The sequence below is a fragment of the Monodelphis domestica genome, chromosome 5, assembly GCF_027887165.1.
Source record: "Monodelphis domestica isolate mMonDom1 chromosome 5, mMonDom1.pri, whole genome shotgun sequence".
Lineage (NCBI taxonomy): Eukaryota > Metazoa > Chordata > Mammalia > Didelphimorphia > Didelphidae > Monodelphis > Monodelphis domestica.
The window spans coordinates 301,292,277-301,315,047 of record NC_077231.1 but is presented as its reverse complement, the minus strand read 5'-3'; the positions used below and the strand labels follow the sequence as shown (position 1 = coordinate 301,315,047).

The 22,771-nt window shown below is 35.3% G+C and overlaps 1 protein-coding gene across 1 annotated transcript in view; it reads right to left on the bottom strand.

Moving 5' to 3' along the window:
• ZCWPW2 (zinc finger CW-type and PWWP domain containing 2) overlaps nt 1-22,771 on the bottom strand; it is a 335,386-nt gene that overhangs the window by 177,112 nt on the left and 135,503 nt on the right. The gene's annotated exons all lie outside the window — the stretch shown is intronic.

Here is a 22,771-nt window from a genome sequence, read left to right as displayed (position 1 = left end):
TTTAGAAATTATTCTTCAGAATGCAAACATCACGTTGATTAACATGTTTAACAGTTATATATAAAATTTTCTCCTTTAAGTTCTAATGATTTTTGAAAATATCTTAATATCTTTTAAAATAGAAATATTTATTTTGTGTACCTAATAAAATATGCAATTTTATTGATTTATGTTTAATATAATTTTCCTAAAAGTGATAATTAGCATAATTCTTGGCAGTAAAATTAGAGTTTGAGGTCTAGTGCAACTTTCTTTTCCATCATTATAAAATTTATCAATGAATTTTATTTCAAGTTCTTCCTTGAGGTCTATATCAAAAGTACTATGCAAAGTGCTCAACATATTCTAATTTATCAATGAGGTATAAATTTTTCACATCCTGCTGTGAAAAGTATCAAATGAAAGAGAAATTGTCAGTAAGGCCAATTTAAGCTCTAAATAGTATAAAATATTAATGACTGGGAAAATAAGAGATAAGATTATTAGACAGAGAAGCTCCCAAAAGCATTCAGGATAAAGAACTGCATCAGGGTAATAAGGAACTGATAATCCTTAGACATCCTTTTGGTGATACCACTATGGAATCTAACTATAAAGGAAATCCAGTTAGAGCTTGCTATTTTCATATTACCACTCTTCTCTCCTCCCCTTGTGAAAATGTATAGGCTGCCCTAGATGCCACAAAGCAAATCCTCAAACATCCTCTAGAATAGCCCAGACCTAGAAACAATGTATGTAAGAAAGAAAATATCTTTCAAAGCTAAAATTCTTCAAGAAATGTGAACTTGGAGAGCTTCTTGTATTCAATTTCCCTTTCTATATTTTCCATGTCCAATTTTTTCTTTTTTTTTTTATGAATCCACAAGACGTGTCACTGCCATGAGTACTTCTACTTGCAAAAAGTGAAATGCTGTCCTCTTCTGGAGCTCATCTAGTGTATGATAACTGCCTTGGAATGTTATGTAAAAGAGAAAGTATTTTATGCTTGTATTCAGAAGGCAGAACTAGAAACAATGGTTGGAAGCTGTAGACAGTTAGTTAGACTTGATATTGAAGAAACTTTTCTGCCCCCCCCCCAAAAAAAAACACAGGCTATCCAAGCTGACTTAGTTGCTCTAGAGGAAGCAAGTTCTACCCCACTTCTGTTTAGAATTTTTCAGGGAAAGGCTGCATGGTCACTAGTTGTGGAGACTTTATTTTTTTTAATTTTTTTTTTAATTTTTATTTGGTCATTTCCAAACATTATTCATTGGAAACAAAGATCACTTTGTTTTCTTCTCTCGCCCCCCCCCCCCACCTCTCCCATAGCCTACGCGCGATTTCCCTGGGTATCACATGTGCTCTTGATTCAAACCCATTTCCATGTTGTTGGTATTTGCATTAGAGTGTTCATTTAGAGTCTCTCCTCAGTCATATCCCATCAACCCCTGTAGTCAAGCAGTTGCTTTTCATCAGTGTTTTTACTCCCACAGTTTATCTTCTGCTTGTGGATAGTGTTTTTTAGATCCCTGCAGATTGTTCAGGGACATTGCATTGTGCCTAAGTGGAGGAGTCCATTTCCTTCGATTGTACCACAGTGTATCCATCTCTGTGTATAATGATTTCCTGGTTCTGTTCCTCTTGCTCTGCATCACTTCCTGGAGGTCGTTCCAGTCTCCATGGAATTCCTCCACTTTATTATTCCTTTGAGCAAAATAGTATTCCATCACCAACAGATACCACAATTTGTTCAGCCATTCTCCAATTGAAGGGCATCCCCTCATTTTCCAATTTTTGGCCACCACAAAGGCGCAGCTATGAATATTCTTGTACAAGTCTTTTTCCTTATTATCTCTTTGGGGTACAAGTCCAGCAGTGCTATGGCTGGATCAAAGGGTAGCCATTCTTTTATCACCCTTTGGGCATAGTTCCAAATTGCCCTCCAGAATGGTTGGATCAATTTACAACTCCAGCAGCAATGAATTAGTGTCCCTAATTTGCCACATCCCCTCCAGCATTCATTACTTTCCATAGCTGTCATGTTAGCCAATCTGGTAGGTGTGAGGTGATACTTCAGAGTTGTTTTGATTTGCATCTCTCTGATTATAAGAGATGTAGAACACTTTTTTCATGTGCTTATAAATAGTTTAGATTTCTTTGGCTGAGAACTGCCTGTTCATGTCCCTTTCCCATTTATCAATAGGAGAATGGCTTGATTTTTTGTACAGTTGATTTAGCTCTTTGTAAATTTGAGTAATTAAACCTTTGTCAGAAGTTTTTATGAAGATTGTTTCCCAATCTGTTGCTACCCTTCTGATTTTAGTTACATTGGTTTTGTTTGTACAAAAACTTTTTAATTTGATGTAGTCAAAATTATTTATTTTACATTTTGTGACTCTTTCTAAGTCTTGCTTGGTTTTAAAATCTTTCACTTCCCAAAGGTCTGACATGTATACTATTCTGTGTTAACCTAATTTACTTATAGTTTCCATCTTTAGGTTCAAGTCATTCACCCATTCTGAATTTATCTTGGTGTAGGGTGTGAGGTGTTGATCCAAACCTAATCTCTCCCACACTATCTTCCAGTTTTCCAGCAGTTTTTATCAAATAATGCATTTTTGTCCCAAAAGCTGGGGTCTTTGGGTTTGTCATAAACTGTCTTACTGAGATCATTTACACCAAGTCTATTCCACTGATCCTCCTTTCTGTCTCTTAGCCAGTACCAAATTGTTTTGATAACCACTGCTTTATAGTATCGTTTGAGATCTGGGACTGCAAGTCCTCTTTCCTTTGCATTTTTTTTCATTATTTCCCTGGATATCCTTGATCTTTTGTTCTTCCAAATGAACTTAGTTATGTTTTTTTCTAATTCAGTAAAGAAGTTTTTTGGTAGTTCAATGGGTATGGCACTAAATAAGTAAATTAATTTGGGTAGGATTGTCATTTTTATTATGTTAGCTCGTCCCACCCATGAGCAATCAATGTTTTTCAATTGTTTAGATCTAGTTTTAGCTGTGTGGAAAGTGTTTTGTAGTTGTATTCATATAGTTCCTGTGTTTATCTCGGCAGATAGACTCCTAAGTATTTTATATTGTATAGGGTGATTTTAAATGGAATTTCTCTTTCAAATTCTTGTTGCTGAAATGGGTTAGCGATATATAGAAATGCTGATGACTTATGCGGGTTTATTTTGTATCCTGCAACTTTGCTAAAGTTGTTGATTATTTTCAGTAACTTTTTGTTTGATTCTCTAGGATTCCTTAAGTAAACCATCATATCATCTGCAAAGAGTAATAGCTTGGTCTCCTCATTGCCAATTTTAATACCTTCAATTTCTTTTTCTTCTCTAATTGCTACAGCTAGGGTTTCTAGTACAATGTTAAATAATAGAGGTGATAATGGACATCCTTGTTTTACTCCTGATCTTATTGGGAAGGCTTCTAGTTTATCCCCATTGCTGATGATGTTTGCTGATGGTTTTAGATATATACTGTTTATTATTTTTAGGAGAGGCCCTTCTATTCCTATACTTTCTAGTGTTTTCAATAGGAATGGGTATTGTATTTTATCAAAAGCTTTTTCTGCATCTATTGAGATAATCATGTGATTTTTGTCAGTTTGCTTGTTGATGTGGTCAATTATGCGGATGATTTTCCTAATATTGAACCATCCTTGCATTCCTGGTATGAATCCTGCCTGTTCATAGTGGATGACCCTTGCAATGACTTGCTGGAGTCTTTTTGCTACTATCGTATTTAAGATTTTTGCATCTATATTCATTAGGGAGATTGGTCTATAGTTTTTTTTCTCTGTTTTTGACCTGCCTTGTTTTGGGATCAGTACCATGTTTTTGTTGTAGAATGAATTTAGTAGAACTCCTTCTTTGCCTATCCTGTCAAATAATTTGTTTAATATTGGAATTAGTTGTTCTTTAAATGTTTGATAGAATTCATTTGTGAATCCATCTGGACCTGGGGATTTTTTCTTAGGAAGTTCTTTAATGGCTTGTTCAATTTCTTTTCTGAAATGGGGTTGTTAAGGTAATTTATTTCTTCCTCTTTTAGTCGAGGCAATTTATATTTTTGTAAATATTCATCCATATCACCTAGCCATATTTGTTGCCATATAATTAGGTGTAGTAGTTTTTAATGATTGCCTTAATTTCCTCTTCATTAGAGGTGAGGTCTCCCTTTTCATCTTGGATACTGTCAATTTGGTTTATTTCTTTCCTTTTTTTAATTAGACTGACTAGTACTTTGTCTATTTTATTTGTTTTTTCAAAGTACCAGCTTCTAGTCTTATTTATTAAATCAATAGTTCTTTGACTTTCAAAATTATTAATTTCTCCTTTGAGTTTTAGAATCTCTAATTTAGTCTTCATCTGAGGATTTTTAATTTGTTCACTTTCAATTTTTTAATTTGCATGCCCAATTCATTGATCTATGCCCTTCTTAATTTGTTTATATATGAACTCAAGGATATAAATTTCCCCCTGAGTACTGCTTTGGCTGCATCCCAAAGGTTTTGAAAGGATGTCTCATCATTGTCATTTTTTTCAATGAAGTTATTAATTGTTTCTATGATTTGTTCTTTAACTAACTGGTTTTGGAGAATCATATTGTTTAATTTCCAATTAATTTTCAATTTACCTCTCCATGAACACTTACTAATTATTATTTTCATTGCATTATGATCTGAGAAGGTTGCATTTATTATTTCTGCTCTTTTGTACTTGTTTGCAATGTTTTTATGCCCTAATACATGGTCAATTTTTGTGAATGTACCAGGTGCTGCAGAAAAGAAAGTATATTCCTTTTTGTCCCTATTTATTTTTCTCCACATGTCTACTAAGTCTAATTTTTCTAAGATTTCATTCACATCTCTTACCTCTTTCTTATTTATTTTTTGGTTTTATTTATCTAGTTCGGATAGGGGAAGGTTCAGGTCTCCCACTGGTATAGTTTTTCTATCTATTTCGTCCTTGAGTTCCTCTAGTTTCTCCTTTAGAAATTTGGATGCTATGCCATTTGGTGCATAAGTGTTGAGTACAGATATTTCCTCACTGTCTATACTGCCTTTTATCAGGATGTAATTACCTTCCCTGTCTCTTTTAACTAGATTTATTTTTACTTTAGCTTTGTTGGATATCATGTTGAGACTCCTGCCTTCTTTTTGTCAGTTGACGCCCAATAGATTTGGCTCCACCCTCTTACTTTCACCCTATGTGTATCTACCTTTCTCATATGTGTTTCTTGTAGACAGCATATGGTAGGGTTTTGGACTCTAATCCACTCTACTATTTGCTTGCATTTTATGGGTGAGTTCATTCCATTCACATTCAGAGTTATGATTACTAGCTGTGTATTTCCCAGCATTTTGATTTCTGCTCCTTTTCCTGCCTTTTATTCTTTCACTATTTCCTTCTACACCAATGTTTGCTTTTGAACAGTCCCCCTTGTTCCCACCCTTATTTTACTTCCCTTTCTACCCCCTCTCTGTTTATCCCCCCCTTGTTTTCCCTGTAGTCTTTCTAAAATTAAACCCCCGCTCCCTCCCTCTCTTGTAATGCTTCCCTCCCCACCAGACCGTTTGTTCCCCTTCTACTCCCCTATAGGGTGCAAATCTATTCTCTGCCCCCAATGGATTGGATTGTTTTTCCCTCTTTGAGTCACTTTCAAAGCACGTAAAAGTTGAGTATTTCCTATCTCCAACCTCTTTACCCTTCTAGTGTATTGATGTTCTCCCCCCTCCCACCATGAGCTTCTTTATGACATATAAATTTACCCCCATTTGTTTCTTTTCCTATTTCTTTTAATATTAACCTATTTTTAGCTCTAATTATATATATATATATGTATATGTATATGTATATATATATGCATACTCATGCGTATGTATTTTTGCATGCATATTTCTATATACCTATTTATGTCTTGTCCTTTCATCCTATACAGTTTGCTGCTGTTCCCTCTAAGTATACTTCTTTTTGCTGCCCAGGTAATAACAACAATTTTTAAGAGTTACCAATGACCTCTTTTCTTATAGGGATACCTATCATTTTAACTTATTGAGTCTCTTAAAATTTTTGTTGTTGTTGTTTTTCTTTTTTCCCCTCTTTTTTAATTACCTTTTGATGATTCTCTTGAGTTCTGTGCTTGGACATAAAATTTTCTGTTCAGGTCTGGTCTTTTCTTTACAAATTCTTGAAATTCTTCTATTTTGTTGAATGACCATACTTTCCCCTGTAAGAATATAGTCAGTTTTGCTGGGTAGTTGATTCTTGGTTGTAGACCTAGTTCCCTTGCTTTCCGGAATATCGTATTCCATGCCTTTCTTTTTTTCAGTGTGGATGCAGCCAGATCCTGAGTTATCCTCACTGTGGTTCTTTGGTATCTGAATGACTTCTTCTTGGCAGCTTGTAATATCTTTTCTATGGTCTGATAGTTCTTGAATTTGGCTATAACATTCCTTGGTGTTGTCAGTTGGGGATTAAGTACAGGAAGTGATCTGTGGATTCTATCAATCTCCACTTTTCCCTCTCGTTCAAGGATTTCAGGGCAGTTTTCTTTAATAATTTCCTGTAATATAATATCCAGGCTTTTTCTTTTGTCATGGTCTTCTGGTAGGCCAATAATTCTTAAATTGTCTCTCCTTGAACGATTTTCTAAATCCTCTGTTTTGTCAATGAGATGCTTCATATTTTCCTCAATTTTTTCATTCTTTTGGTTTTGTTTTATAGTGTCCTGCTGACTTGTAAGGTCACTGGATTCTTGTTGTTGTATTCTGGTTCTTAAAGACTGGATTTCATCCTTAGTTTTTTGGTTGTCCTTTTCCTTTTGGTCGGATTTTCTTTGGAGGTCATCTTTCATCTTCTTCACCTCATCTTTCATCTGCTTTGCCTCATCTTTCATCTCCTTTGCCTCATTTTGCAGCTGGTTGATTTTGGCTTTCAAGACACTATTTTCTGTTTCCAGATGACTTATCTTAGTTTTTAAGTTCTTTTCCCAATTGTCTTCAGCCTCTCTTAATTGTGTTTTGAATTGCATTTTTAGTTCTTCCAAAGCCTGTATCCAATTCGCTGGGATTTCTGATTTTTCCTTTGCTGATCTGTCCCCCTCTGTTTCATTTGCTCTTTGCTCATTACCTGTGCAGAAGCTGTCTATTGCAATTTCTTTCTTTTTTTTCTGTTGTTTGCTCAAGTTTACCTCTTCTTTGCTCCCCGTATTTGGCTGTGCTCTTGCTCCTCTCATTTTGTTTTGGTTTTGGGGCTGTGAGTATCCCCTCTTGGAGCTTTGTCAGATCTCTTGGTACAGTCTCTAGGGGAGGAATGTTAGCTTCCCTGTCCTCTGGAGGCTTTTGATTGGATTGAATTCCAGTGGGTTGGGCTGTATGTGGTATGAAGCTCTGAGGCTCTGAAGACTCCTGGAAGGCTGGGCTGCCCAGGCTCTCTCCAGTTCTCTCCAGCTGCTTCTCCACTGTCCGCAAGTGCCTTTGCCCGCCTCCCTAAACTCTGAGGAGTTCTGATGGAATTAGGTAGAACTGGATTGGTCTGGATGTGCCCTGAGGCAACAGCGAGAATGGAGCCCGATGGAGGGGCCCAGCCACGGCCCTGTCTCTCCCTGGCTTCCTCCCCGCTGTCCAAGCTGGATGCTCTGAGCCCGGCATCCCGCTGCTCACAAGGTAGACCCTCCAAACCAGCACCTTTGCCCGCTTAGAGGTTCCCACTGCTGCTGGGGGCTCAGCCCTCTAGCTTGTAGGGGAGGGGTCCTGGGACCTACCCTCTGCCTTCCCCTTAGCCCTGAGTATTCTCGGATTCCGGCTTTTGGGGGGGCGTACCTTTTGATTTGAGTCCAGAAGGAGGGTTTCCCGCTTCTGTCCTGTTGTTCAGCTTGAATTTCGGTGCCCTAGGAGCATTCAGTCTGTATCGGTGAAGGAAGGGTCTTCCACGAGGTCTGAACTTTTGCTGCTTGCTAAGCCGCCATCTTAACTCCACCCCCTTGTGGAGACTTTAGAGGAAATTTTTGGCCAGGTACAGAGTAGAATGGTGAGTTCTGAGGGCTTCCCCAAATGAGAAGCTATGGGAACTGAAGAACTCTGAATATCAGTGGAGGGGGAAAAACTATAACCTGGCAAATTAGTTGCAGTTTCATTTGTTAGGCTTACTTCCTAGGCATTTTGAAAAGTATGAAAAAACATAGGTATTACTCATTACAATTGTACAGGCCCATGAATATTCAAAATATGTCTGATTATACATGAAAACAAAAATAAATTTTAAAATAAGTAAAAAAGCAAACTGGAATAGTCAGGTGGTATCATGCATATAATGCCAGAAGACCTGAGTTCAAACAGCTTCATACACTTAATTACTGGCTCTATGATCTTGGGCAAGTCAAGTCACTGTTTGCCTCAGTTTCCTCATTTGTAAAATGAGCTGGAGAATGAAATAACAAAGTACTCCAATATCTTTGCTAACAAAAACCCAAATGAGGTCACAAAGAATCAGAGACAACTGAAATGATTAACAACCAAAAGAAGAAAAGTGTATTGAACTCTAACTTTTTTTGAGACAAACAAGAATTGTACATGATTACACAGATAATAAATGGCTGAGGCTGGATTTGAATCCAGGTCTTTTTTTACTCCAAGCCCAACACTCTATACACTGTGCCATCTAGCTGCCCCTATTACATTTGACATTTATTTTTAATGATACCCTTTAAAGAACACATGTGTTGGGAAAAAAACTTAAAAACAAAGATACGTCACCTGGGCAGCTAGAAGAAGTACACTTAGAGAGAACAGTGACAAACTATATAGGATGAAATGACAAGACATGAATATGTTACATATATACGTATATATGTGTATATATATATATATAACTAGAGCTAAAAAAGAGGTTATTATTAAAAGAAATGGGAAAAGAAACAAATGGGGTAAATTTATATGTCATAAAGAAATACATGGTGGGAGGGGGGAGAACATCAATACACTGGAAGGGTAAAGAGGTTGGAGATAGGAAATACTCAACTTGTACATGCATTGAAATTGACCCAAAGACGGAAGAACAATCCAATCCATTGGGGGCAGAGAATAGATTTGTACCCTATAGGGGTGTAGAAGGGTAACAAATGGACTGGTGGGGAGGGAAGCAAGGGAGGGAGAGGGTGGGGATAGTTTAAAAGGACTGTAAAGAAAATAAGGAGGGAATAAGAAGGGATGGGTAGAAAGGGAAGTAAAATAAGGATGGGAATTAGGGGAACTGATTAAAAAACAAAACATTGATGTAAAAGGAAATAGTGAAAGAAGAAAAGACAGGACTAGGAGTAGAAATCAAAATGCTGGGAAATACACAGCTGGTAATCATAACTCTGGATGTGAATGGAATGAACTCATCCCTAAAACACAAGTGAATAGCAGAATGGATTAGAATCCAAAATCCTACCATATGCTGTCTTCAAGAAACACACATGAGGAAGGTAGATAGACATAGGGTGAAAGTAAGAAGATGAAGACAAATCTATTGGGCATCAACTGATAAAACGAACGCAGGAGTTGCAATCATGATATCTGACAAAGCCAAAGTAGAAATAAATCTAGTTAAAAGAGATAGGGAAGGTAATTACATCCTGATAAAAGGCAGTATAGACAATGAGGAAATATCAGTACTCAACACTTATGCACCAAATGGCATAGCATCCAAATTTCTAAAGGAGAAACTAGTGGAGCTCAAGGATGAAAGAGATAGCAAAACTATACTAGCGGGAGACCTGAACCTTCCTTTATCCAAACTAGATAAATCAAAACAAAAAAATAAATAAGAAAGAGGTAAGAGAAGTGAATGAAATCTTAGAAAAATTAGAGTTAGTAGATATGTGGAGAAAAATAAATAGGGACAAAAAGGAATACACCTTCTTTTCAGCAGCACATGATACATTCACAAAAATTGACCATGTATTAGGGCATAAAAATATTGCAAATGAGTACAAAAGAGCAGAAATAATAAATGCAACCTTCTCAGATCATAATGCAATGAAAATAATAATTAGTAACGGTTCATGGAGAGGTAAATAAAAAATAATTGGAAATTAAACAATATGATTCTCCAAAACCAGTTAGTTAAAGAACAAATCATGGAAACAATTAATAATTTCATTGAATAAAATGACAATGATGAGATCATCCTTTCAAAACCTATGGGATACAGACAAAGCAGTATTCAGGGGAAAATTTATATCCTTGAATTCATATATTAACAAACTAGAGAGGGCAGAGGTCAATGAATTGAGCATGCAAATTAAAAAATTAGAAAGTGAACAAATTAAAAATCCTCAGATGAAAACTAAATTAGAGATCCTAAAAATTAAAGAAGAAATTAATAAAATTGAAAGTCAAAGAACTATTGATTTAATAAATAAGACTAGAAACTGGTACTTTGAAAAAACAAATAAAATGGACAAAGTGCTGGTCAATCTAATTTTAAAAAAGAAAGAAGAAAACCAAATTGACAGTATCCAAGATGAAAAGGGAGACCTCACCTCTAATGAAGAGGAAATTAAGGCAATCATTAAAAACTATTATTCCCAACTATATGGCAAAAAATATGGCAATATAGTTGATATGGATGAATGTTTATAAAATTATAAATTGTCTAGACTAAGAGAGGAAGAAATAGATTACCTTAACAACCCCATGTCAGAAAAAGAAATTGAACAAGCCAACAAAGAACTCCCTAAGAAAAAATCTTCAGGTCCAGATGGATTCACAAATGAATTCTATCAAACATTCAAAGAACAACTAATCCCAATATTATATGAACTATTTGACAGAATAAGCAAAAAAGGAATTCTCCCAAATTCATTTTATGACACTAATATGGTACTGATTCCAAAACCAGACAGGAGAAAAACAGAGAAAGAAAACTATAGACCAATCTCCTTCATGAATATAGATGAAAAATCTTAAATAGGATACTAGCAAAAAGACTCCTAGAAAAAAAAAAACTAGCAAAAAACATTATAAGGGTTATTCACTATGACCAGGTAGGATTCATACTAGAAATGCAAGGATGGTTCAATATTAGGAAAACCATCCACATAATTGACCATATAAACAAGCAAACTGACAAAAATCATATGATTATCTCAATAGATGTAGAAAAAAGCCTTTGACAAAATACAGCACTCATTCCTATTGAAAACACTAGAAAGTATAGGAATAGAAGAGCCTTTCCTAAAAATAATAAACAGCACATATCTAAAACCATCAGCAAGCATCATCTGCAATGGGGATAAACTAGAAGCCTTCCCAATAAGATCAGGAGTGAAACAAGGATGCCCATTATCACCTCTATTATTCAACATTGTACTAGAAACACTAGCTGAAGCAATTAGAGAAGAAAAAATAATTGAAGGTATTAAAATAGGCAATGAGGAGACCGAGTTGTCACTCTTTGCAGATTATATGATGGTCTACTTAACGAATCCTAGAGAATCAACCGAAAAGCTAGTCGAAATAATCAACAACTTTAGCAAAGTTGCAGGATACAAAATGAACCTACATAAGTCATCAGCATTTCTATAGATCTCCAACCCATCTCAGCAGCAAGAATTAGAAAGAGAAATTCCATTTAAAATAACCCTACACAATGTAAAATACTTAGGAATCTATCTGCAGAGACAAACACACAGGAACTATATGACCACAACCACAAAACACTCTCCACACAATTAAAACTAAATCTAAACAACTGGAAAAACATTGATTGCTCCTGGGTAGGTTGAGCAATAACAAAGTTCATTTGGAAGAACAAAATATCAAAGATATGCAGGAAAATCATGAAAAATAAATGTGAAAGAAGGAGGACTTGCAGTCACAGATCTCAAACTACAGTATAAAGCAGTGGTCATCAAAACAATTTGCTACTGGCTAAGAGACAGAAAGGAGGATCAGTGGAATAGACTTGGGATAAATGATCTCAGCAAGGCAGTCTATGATAAGCCCAAAGATCCCAGCTTTTGGGACCAAAACACTATTTGATTAACAAAAATCTACTGGGAATATTGGAAGATAGTATGGAAGAGATTAAGTTTGGATCAACATCTCACACCCTACACCAAGATAAACTCAGAATGGGTGAATGACCTGAATATAAAGAAGGAAACTAAGCAAATTAGGCAAACACAGAATAGTATACTTGTCATATCTTTGGGAAAGGACAGACTTTAAAACCAAGCAAGAGCTAGAAAAAGAATTACAAAATGTAAAATCAATAATTTTGATTACATCAAATTAAAAAAATTTTTTACAAACAAAACTAATGCATCCAAAATTAGAAAGGAAGTAACAAATTGGGAAACAATCTTCATAACAAAAACCTCTGACAAAGTTCTAATTACTCACATTTATAAAGAACTTAACCAGTTGTCCAAGAAATCAAGCCATTCTCCAATGGGCAAGGGATATGAATAGGCAATTATCAGTTCAAGGAATCAAAACTATTAATAAGCACATGAAAAAATATTCGAAATCTCTTATAATCAGAGAAATGCAAATCAAAACAACTCTGAGGTATCACCTCACACCTAACAGATTGGCTAACACGACAGCAAAAGAAAGTAATGAATGCTGGAGGGGATGTGGCAAAGTCAGAACATTAATTCATTGCTGGTGGAGTTGTGAATTGATCCTATCAATTTGGAACTATGCCCAAAGGGTACTAGAAGACTGTCTGCCCCTTGATCCAGCCATAGCACTGCTGGGCTTGTACCCCAAAGAGATTATAAGGAAAAAGACTTGTACAAAAATATTCTTAGCTGAGCTCTTTGTGGTGGCAAAAAAATTGGAAAATGAGGGGATGCCCTTCAATTGGGGAATGGCTGAACAAATTGTGGTATATGTTGGTGATGGAATTCTTTTATGCTCAAAGGAATAATAAAGTGGAGGAATTCCATAGGAACTGGAACAACCTCCAGGAATTGATGCATAGTGAAAGGAGCAGAATCAGGAGAATATTATACACAGAGACTGATACACTGTGGTACAATTGAATGTAATGGACTTCTCCATTAGTGGCAATGCAGTGATCCTGAACAACTTGGAGGAATCAACAAGAAAAACCACTATCCACATTCAGAGGAAAAACTGTGGGAGTAAAAACACAGAAGAAAAACAACTGCTTGAATGCATGGGTCAAGGGGAAATGGCTGGGGAGGTAGACTCTAAGTGAAGATCCTAATGATAACACCAATAACATGGAAATAGGTTCAGATCAAGGACACAAGTAATACCCAATGAAATTGTGTGTCGGTTCTGGGAAGGGTAGGTGGAGGGGAGGGAGGGAAATAATGTGATTATTGTAACCAAGGAATAATGTCCTAAATTGACTAAATAAATTAATTCAAATTAAAAAAATATACTGTAAAAAAAAGTAAAGAACACATGTGATAAAATGATGATATAATAATAATGATACCTAGGATTGTGATTTTGATAAAGTAAAAATCTCTTTGATATCTCTTGATAAAGTAAAAATTTCTTCATATGTAAAATGAGACAAAAACTATGATATTTTCTAGGTAAATAGAGGTATATAATTCTTTAATGGTTGTTAGGAGTAGAAGAAAATGAAGTTACAGTGTATATTGTATAAAATTATTGGGTGTACAAGTAAGCCTATAGTAAATATATATATATATATATATATATATTAATAAACAGTTATTAAGCACGTACTATGTGTCAGGAACTGTGCTAGAAGACAGGAATATGGCTAAAAAAATAAAATAAACCATCCTTACTTTCAAGTAGTTTACATGCTATTGGGAGAGTCAATAAAGAATCTAAGATGTTAAAAATCCCAAATCCATATATAATGGGGGATTTCCCATTAAGAATAAAAATGATTGGAGGCAGTTAAGTGGTGTCATGAATAGAACAATAGGATCCGGAGGCATGAAGCCCTGAGTTCAAATCCAGGTTCTGACACTAGTTGTGCAATCCTGGGCAAATCACTTAATCTGTTTTCCTCAGTTTCCTTAACTAGGAAATTGGGGAAATATTAGTGCTTTCCTCTCAGAGTTGCTGTGAGCATCAAATGAGTTTATGTATTTATTTAACTGTTTAGCCTGACATATAGTAGGTGCTTATTAAAGTCTTCTTCCTTTTCTGCCTTCCTTTGCCTACTGGCAATCTACATAGAGTCTTGGTGAACCTTCCAGAAATGTGTGACAGTATCTAAGAATGATACTCAAACTCAGTATGCACAGGAATCCTTACTGAAATTTTCTCCAGTTAAATGTAGAAAATTTTCACAATTGTTTTCTGTCATTTTATGATTCATACTCTCCCCCACTTCATCTACATGATGTGATAAATAATCTCATACAGATTATATCAGTGCTTTCATATAATCATATTCCTCATACCATGGTAGAAGACATATCACACATATAATAAAAAAATTATAAAGGAAATGAAGTGAAAGATGGCATGCTTTGGTCTGCAATCAGACTCCCAAAGTTCCTGCTTTTGCTGAGAATAGCATATTTTAACATGGGTCCTTTATGGATATCATTGGAATTTGCTGTTCTGATAATAGTTTATTTTTTAACAGGTGATCATCATATAATATATTTCTTTTACTGTATATAATGTTCTCATGATTCTCCTCATTTTACTTTGCATCATTTCATGTAAATCTTTCCAGATTTTTTAACTCATTCATCATTTTTATGGTACAATAGTATTTCATTTTAACTACATACCACAACTTGTTCATCTATTCCTCAAGTGATGATCAATCCTTCAGTTTCCAAATTTTTGCCACTAGCAAAATAACTGCTAAAATATTTTGATACAAGTAGATCTTTTCCCCTTATCTTTGATCTCTTTGGGATATTGACCCAGTATTGGTATTTCTGGGACAAAGGTTATGCATAGTTTTATGCCCTCTGGGCATGGTTCCAGAGTGCTCTCCAGAATTGTTGTAATAGTTCATAATTCCACCAAAAGTATATTAGTGTTCCAATTTTTCCATATTTATCATTTTCCTTTTCGGAGATGTTAGCCAATTTCATAGGTTTGAGGTGGTATTTTAGAGATGTTTTTATTTGCATTTCTCTTCTCAATGGTGATTTGGAGCATTTCTAATATGACTATAGTTTTAATTTCTTCATCTAAGAACTGCATTTTCATATTCCTTGGCCATTTATCAATTATGGGATACTTTGCATTCTTATAAAATTAACATAGTTCTCAATATATTTGAGAAATGAGACCATTGTCAGAGACATTTGCTACAAAAATTTCCCCCAATTTGTAATTTCCCTTCTAATCTTTGTTGCTTTAGTTTTGTCTACATAAAAATGTTTAATTTAATGTAATCAAAATTATCCATTTCATTTTTCATAATGTTCTCTGTCTTGTCTGGGCATAAATTCTTCCCTTATCCATAAGTTTGATAGACAAACTTTTCCATGTTCTCCTAATTTGCTTATGATGTCATCCTTTATTTCTAGATCAAATATTCATTTTGAATTTATCTTTGTGTATGGTGTGAAATGTTGGTCTATGTTTAGTTTCTGCCATACTGCTTTTCAATTTTCCTAGTGGTTTTTGTTAAATGGTTAGTTCTTCTTCTAAGAGCTTAGATCTCTGTGTGTGTCAAATACTAGATTATTATGGACATTAACTATTATGTGTTGATTAGCTAACCTATTCTATTGATCCACTACCCTAATTCTTAGCCAATGCCAGATTGTTTTTATAATATTGTTTGAGATCTGATATAGCTTCCTTCATTTTTTTCATTGATTCCCTTGATATTCTTGACCATTTTTTTCTTTCTAGATGAATTTAATTATTCCTAGCCCTATGAAATAATTTTGGGTAGTTTGATTGAAAGGAAAAAACATTAGGTAAGATTGTCAGTTTTATTATGTTGGCTCAACCTATCCACAAGCAATTAATGTTCTTCCAATTGTTTGGTCTGACTTTATTTGTGAGAAAAGTGTTTTGTAATTGTGTTCACAGGTATGCTGGGCTTGTTTTGGTAGGTATATTGCCAGGAATTTTATATTGTCTACAGTTATTTTTAATAGAATTTCCTTTTCTACCTTTGCGTCACCCCTGATCTTATTGGGAAGGGTTCTAAATTATTCCCACTACAGATAATGCTTGTTGATGGTTGTAGACAGATGCCATTTATCACTTTTCTGTATCTATTGAGATGATCATTTGGCTTTTATTCATTTTGTAATTGATATGGTCAATTATGATGATAGTTTTTCTAATATTGAACCATCTCTGCATTCTTGGTATAAATCCAACCTGGTCATGGTGTATGGTTTTTGTTATATAATCAAATCACCTTGCTAATAGTTTATTTAAAATTGTGAGCAGTACTTAGAGGAAAATTCATATCCCTGAGTGCATATATTAACAAATTAGGGAGGGCCGAGATCAATGAATTGGAAATGCAAATCAAAAAACTTGATAACAAACAAATTAAAACCCCCCAGAAGAAAACCAAGCTAGAGATCCTGAAAATTAAGGGAGAAATTAATAAAATCAAACATGATAGAACTTTTGCACTAATAAACAAGACTAGAAGCTGGTACTTTGAAAAAAACCAGACAAAATAGACAAAGTACTGGTCAATCTAATTTAAAAAAGGAAAGAAGAAAGACAAATTAACAGCATCAAGGATGAAAAGGGGGATCTCACCTCCAATGAAGAGGAAATTAAGGCAATCATTAAAAACTACTTTGCCCAACTATATGGCAATAAATATACCAACCTAGGTGATATGGATGAATATATACAAAAATATAAATTGCCTAGACTAACAGAAGAAGAAATAGATTTCTTAAATAATCCCAAATCAGAAAAAGAAATCCAACAGGCCATCAAAGAACTTCCTAATCAAAAATCCCTAGGCCTGATGGATTTACCAGTGAATTCTATCAAACATTCAAAGAACAGCTAACCACAATACTATACAAACTATTTGACATAATAAGCAAAGAGGGAGTTCTACCAAATTCCTTTTATGACACAAACATGGTTCTGATCCCAAAGCCAGGCAGGCAAAAAACAGAGAAAGAAAATTACAGACCAATCTCCCCAATGAATATAGATGCAAAAGTCTTAAACAGGATACTAACAAAAAGACTCCAGCAAGTGATCCAAAGAGACATCCACCATGATCAAGTAGGATTTATACCAGGGATGCAGGGCTGGTTCAATATTAGGAAAACCATCCGCATAATTGACCACATCAACAAGCAAACCAACAAGAATCACATGATTATTTCAATAGATGCAGAAAAAGCCTTTGATAAAATATAACACCCATTCCTACTAAAAACACTAGAAAGTATAGGAATTGAAGGGTCATTCCTAAAAATAATAAACAGTATATATCTAAAGCCATCAACTAATATCATCTGCAATGGGGATAAACTAGATGCATTCCCAATAAGATCAGGAGTGTAACAAGGATGCCCATTATCACCTCTATTATTTGACATTGTACTAGAAACCCTAGCTGTAGCAATTAGAGAAGAAAAAGAAATTGAAGGCATTAAAATAGGCAAGGAGGAGATCAAGTTATCGCTCTTTGCAGATGACATGATGGTCTACTTAAAGAATCCTAGAGGTTCAACCAAAAAGCTAACTGAAATAATCAACAACTTTAGCAAAGTTGCAGGATACAAAATAAACCCACATAAGTCATCAGCATTTCTATATATCTCCAACACAGCTCAGCAGCAAGAACTAGAAAGAGAAATCCCATTCAAAATCACCTTAGACAAAATAAAATACTTAGGAATCTATCTCCCGAGACAAACACAGGACCTATATGAACACAACTACAAAACACTCTCCACACAACTAAAACTAGACTTGAACAATTGGAAAAACATTAACTGCTCATGGATAGGACGAGCCAATATAATAAAAATGACCATCCTACCCAAACTTATTTATCTATTTAGTGCCATACCCACTGAACTACCAAAATACTTCTTCACTGATTTAGGAAAAAACCATAACAAAATTCATTTGGAACAACAAAAGATCAAGGATATCCAGGGAAATAATGAAAAAAAAAACACATATGATGGGGGCCTTGCAGTCCCTGACCTTAAACTATATTACAAAGCAGCAGTCATCAAAACAATTTGGTACTGGCTAAGAAACAGAAAGGAAAATCAGTGGAATAGTCTGGGGGAAAGCGACCTCAGCAAGACAGTATACGATAAACCCAAAGATCCCAGCTTTTGGGTCAAAAATCCACTATTCAATAAAAAACTGCTGGGAAAATTGGAAGACAGTGTGGGAGAGACGAGGAATACATCAACACCTCACACCCTACACCAAGATAAATTCAAAATGGGTGAGTGACTTAAACATAAAGAAGGAAACCATAAGTAAATTGGGTAAACACAGAATAGTATACATGTCAGACCTTTGGGAGGGGAAAGACTTTAAAACCAAGCAAGACATTGAAAGAATCCCAAAATATAAAATAAATAATTTTGACTACATCAAATTAAAAAGCTTTTGCACAAACAAAACCAATGTAACTAAAATCAGAAGGGAAACAACAAACTGGGAAAAAATCTTCATAGAAACCTCTGACAAAGGTTTAATTACTCAAATTTACAAAGAGCTAAATCAACTGTACAAAAAATCAAGCCATCCCCCAATTGATAAATGGGCAAGGGACATGGATAGGCAGTTCTCAGATAAAAAAATCAAAACTATTAATAAGCACATGAAAAAGTGCTCTACATCTCTTATAATCAGAGAGATGCAAATCAAAGCAACTCTGAAGTATCACCTCACACCTAGCAGATTGGCTAACATGACAGCTATGGAAAGTAATGAATGCTGGAGGGGATGTGGCAAAGTAGGGACACTAATTCATTGCTTGTAGAGTTGTGAATTGATCCTATCATTCTGGAAGGCAATTTGGAACTATACCGAAAGGGTGATAAAAGACTGTCTGCCCTTTGATCCAGCCATAGCACTGCTGAGTTTGTACCCCAAAGAGATAATAAGGAAAAAAAACTTGTTCAAGAATATTCATAACTGCACTCTTTGTGGTGTCCAAAAATTGGAAAATGAGGGGATGCCCTTCAATTGGGGAATGGCTGAACAAATTGTGGTATATGTTGGTGATGGAATATTATTGTTCTAAAAGGAATAATAAAGTGGAGGAATTCCATGGAGTCTGGTGTGAATCTTGAAATTTCTCAGATTTGTGAATGCTAAAAGATTCTCAGACTCTACCTTAGAACATTTGGTTAAGACCATTCCCCATTTTAAACAGTGAAGATACTTAGATCTAAAATGTGAGAACTCTACTTGGATCAGAAATGGGAGGACCTCTACTCCACCTGTACTTAGGACTGCTTTAGGGGAGAAAACTCCTTGCTGAACAAGGAAAAATGCTTACACCCATACTTAAGCCATGCCTATTTTTAGAATTTATATAAAGGGGTGCTAAGTACCTATTAAATGTCAGGCAACTTGTAAACTTGCCAGGACAAAAAGGTGAGAAACTTGCTCAAAGATTCTCACCTACTCAGGTGTGGATTGCTAAAAGGATTAATCTACTCAGCTGTGAATTCAGAATGGGCGGTCCTTTGGAAAACGTCTACTGTGATTGGTAGATGGAAGAACTTAGGGGAGGTGACATAGGAGAAAACCCCCTATATAAGAAAAAGGAATCTCTTGAGAAAAAAAGCTCTTGAGAAGAGGCTCTTGAGATAGACAGGCTCTTGAGAGACAATCTCTAAGGAGGTCTTTCAAGGGAGGCTGACTCTGGCTGGAACTCCCTCTGGGGAGACTCTGTCCCTCTGAATCCTTGCTTGAACAGATCTTATGGTGAGTGATAAAAGACTGACTGATCTCTCTCTCTTAAGACTCAGGTCTAGGCCATGTTGGCTTAAGGCCCTTCATACTTATTCCTTTCTTACTCTTTCTCTCTTTCTTTAATTCCTCATTGTATTATTAATTAAAGTCTCTATAAAACCCAGTTGGCAACCACCTTATCTTTGACTTAAAACAAGACACTGTAGTGAAAACATATTTTCTGCTTTTAATTTACTCACCCACTCTTATATCTACTACAATTTAAGTCTTCAACTATTTTTACTCACTACAGTTTATAGCCTTCAACCATTTTAACTCTTACAGTTTATGTCTCCCACTCTTTTAACAGCCACAGTTTATGGAGACCACTCTTTTAATTATTACACTGGAACAACCTTCAGGAAGTGATGCAGAGCAAAAGGAGCTGAACCAAGAAATCATTGTACACAGAGACTGATACACTGTGGTACAATCGAAGGTAATGGACTTCTCCATTAGGGACAGTGCAATGTCCCTGAACAATCTGCAGGGATCTAAAAAACACTATCCACAAGCAGAGGATAAATTGTGAGAGTAAAAACATGGAAGGAAAGCAACTGCTTTACTACAGGGGTGGAGGGGATATGACTGAGGAAAGACTCTAAATGAACACTCTAAAGCAAATACCAACAACACGAAAATGGGTTTGAGTCAAGAACACATGTGATTACCCAGTGGAATCATGCGCCGGCTATGGGAGAGGTGGGGGGAGGGGGAGAGGAAAAGAAAATGATTTTTGTTTCCAATGAATAATGTTTGGAAATGACCAAATAAAATAATGTTTAAAAATTTTTTGAATCAATATTCACTACAGATGTTGGTCTTAGTTTTCTTTTTCTATTTTATCTCTTCCTAGGTTATGTAGTAGTACCATGCTTGTGTCATAAAATGAATTTGGAAAGATTCCTTCTTTCCATATTTTTTCAAATAGTTTATGTTGTATTGGAGTTCATGTTCTCTGAATGTTTGGCAGAATGCACATGTAAATTCTTCTGGTGCTGAAGCCTTTTTCTTAGGGAACTCTTTGTTGGGTTTTTCTAAATTATTATTTATTTATTTTAAAATTTCATTTTATTTTTCCCCAATTATATGTAAAATCAGTTTCCAAATTTTAAAAAGAATTTTGAGTCTCAAATAATCTTCCTCCCCACCCCACCCCCAACTCCTGAGGCAGTATGTAGTATGCTATAGATTTTATGTATATAATCATGTAAAACATTTTCCCATATTTATCCTTTTGTAGGAAAAAAATTAATAAACTGAAAAAGTTTGCTTTGGTCTGGATTCAGACCCATTCAGTTCATTCTCTGGAAGTAGATGGTATTTTTTTATCATTAGTCCTTTGGTATTATTTTAGATCACTGTATTGCTGAGAAGAGCCAAGTCATTCACAGTTGTATAATGTATAATATTCCTTTCACAATGTATAGTGTTCACCTGGTTCTGTTCCTTTCATTCTGCTTCAGTTTGTATAAGTCTTTCCAGAGAGAGCTTCTCCTGCTCATCAATTTTTATACCACAATAGTATTCCATTACAAGCATATACTATAACTTATTCAACCATTCTCCAATTCATGGGTATCCCCTCACTTTCTGATTTTCTGCCACCACAAAAAAAAGAGATGCTTTAAATATTTTTGTACATAAAGGTCATTCCCCTTTTTTGTTTTTTATCTCTTTGGGATATGAACATACTAATGGTTGTGCTGGGTCAAAGGATATGTATGGTTTTATACCCTTTTGAACATAGGTCCAAATTGCTCTCATGAATGGTTAAATCAGTTCACAACTCCTCCAACAGTGCATTAGTGTCTCAAGTTTCCCACCTCCCCTCCAAGTTTTGGCATTTCCTTTGTCATTTTCTTGAAATAATATTCAATTCAACCTCAGAGTTGTTTTAATTTGCATAAATAGTGATTTAGAAAACTTTTACCTGACTATAGAGAGCTTTAATTACTTTAGAATTGCCTGTTCATATGCTTTGACCACATATCAAATGGGGAATGACTTGTATTTTTATACATTCAACTCATTTCTCTAGGTATTTAAGGAATGAGGGCCTTATTAGAGAGACTTGTAAAAAGTTTTTTGCACCATTATGACTACTGTCTATTACTCTCCCTCTTATTTACCTTTGTTTTTTGTTTCTGACCACCACTTCCCCCAATTTCCCTTCTTTTCTGTCAGCCCCACCTTCCTTTTCTTATCCCCTTCCCCTCCTACTTTCCAATCATGGTAAGATACATATTTATACCCAATTGATTATGTATGTTCTTCCCTCAATGAGGCAATTCCAATGAAAGTAAGGTTTGCATTCTCTCTTCCTGAACCTCCCCCCATTTTCCCTTCCATAGTAAAAGTTCTTTCATGCCCTTTTTATATGTGATAATTTGCCCCACTCTATTTCTCCTTCCTCTTAATCCTAATGTAGTCCTATTTATCATGCCTTAATTTCTTTTCTGTCATCCCATCATAATGAACTCACATCCTTGACCTCTATCAATTTATACTCCTAATTGCTCTAATAATGATAAAGTTCTTAGGAGTTATAAGAATGCAACAATAGCCTTGCACTCAGAGGCAACAAAGAGACCCTGTAATCTCCCTCTGAGCAGTTGTCTGACCCTTCTTCTTACTGTTTACAGCTAAGAGCACAGGGTCTGTCCAAGCATACTGCTTTGCCCTCCACTTCCACCCTGGTGCATTAGATCTTTTCTGCCAGCCTTATAAATTGTTTGTGGCTGAAAAATTATTTCACCATGTCTTTTTCTGGATTGTGGTCCTCCAGAATTCATTTTGAGATGTTATATTATAATTTATTGGAGGGTAATTTTATAAAGATAAGGTAAGAATGTGTACTTTCGGA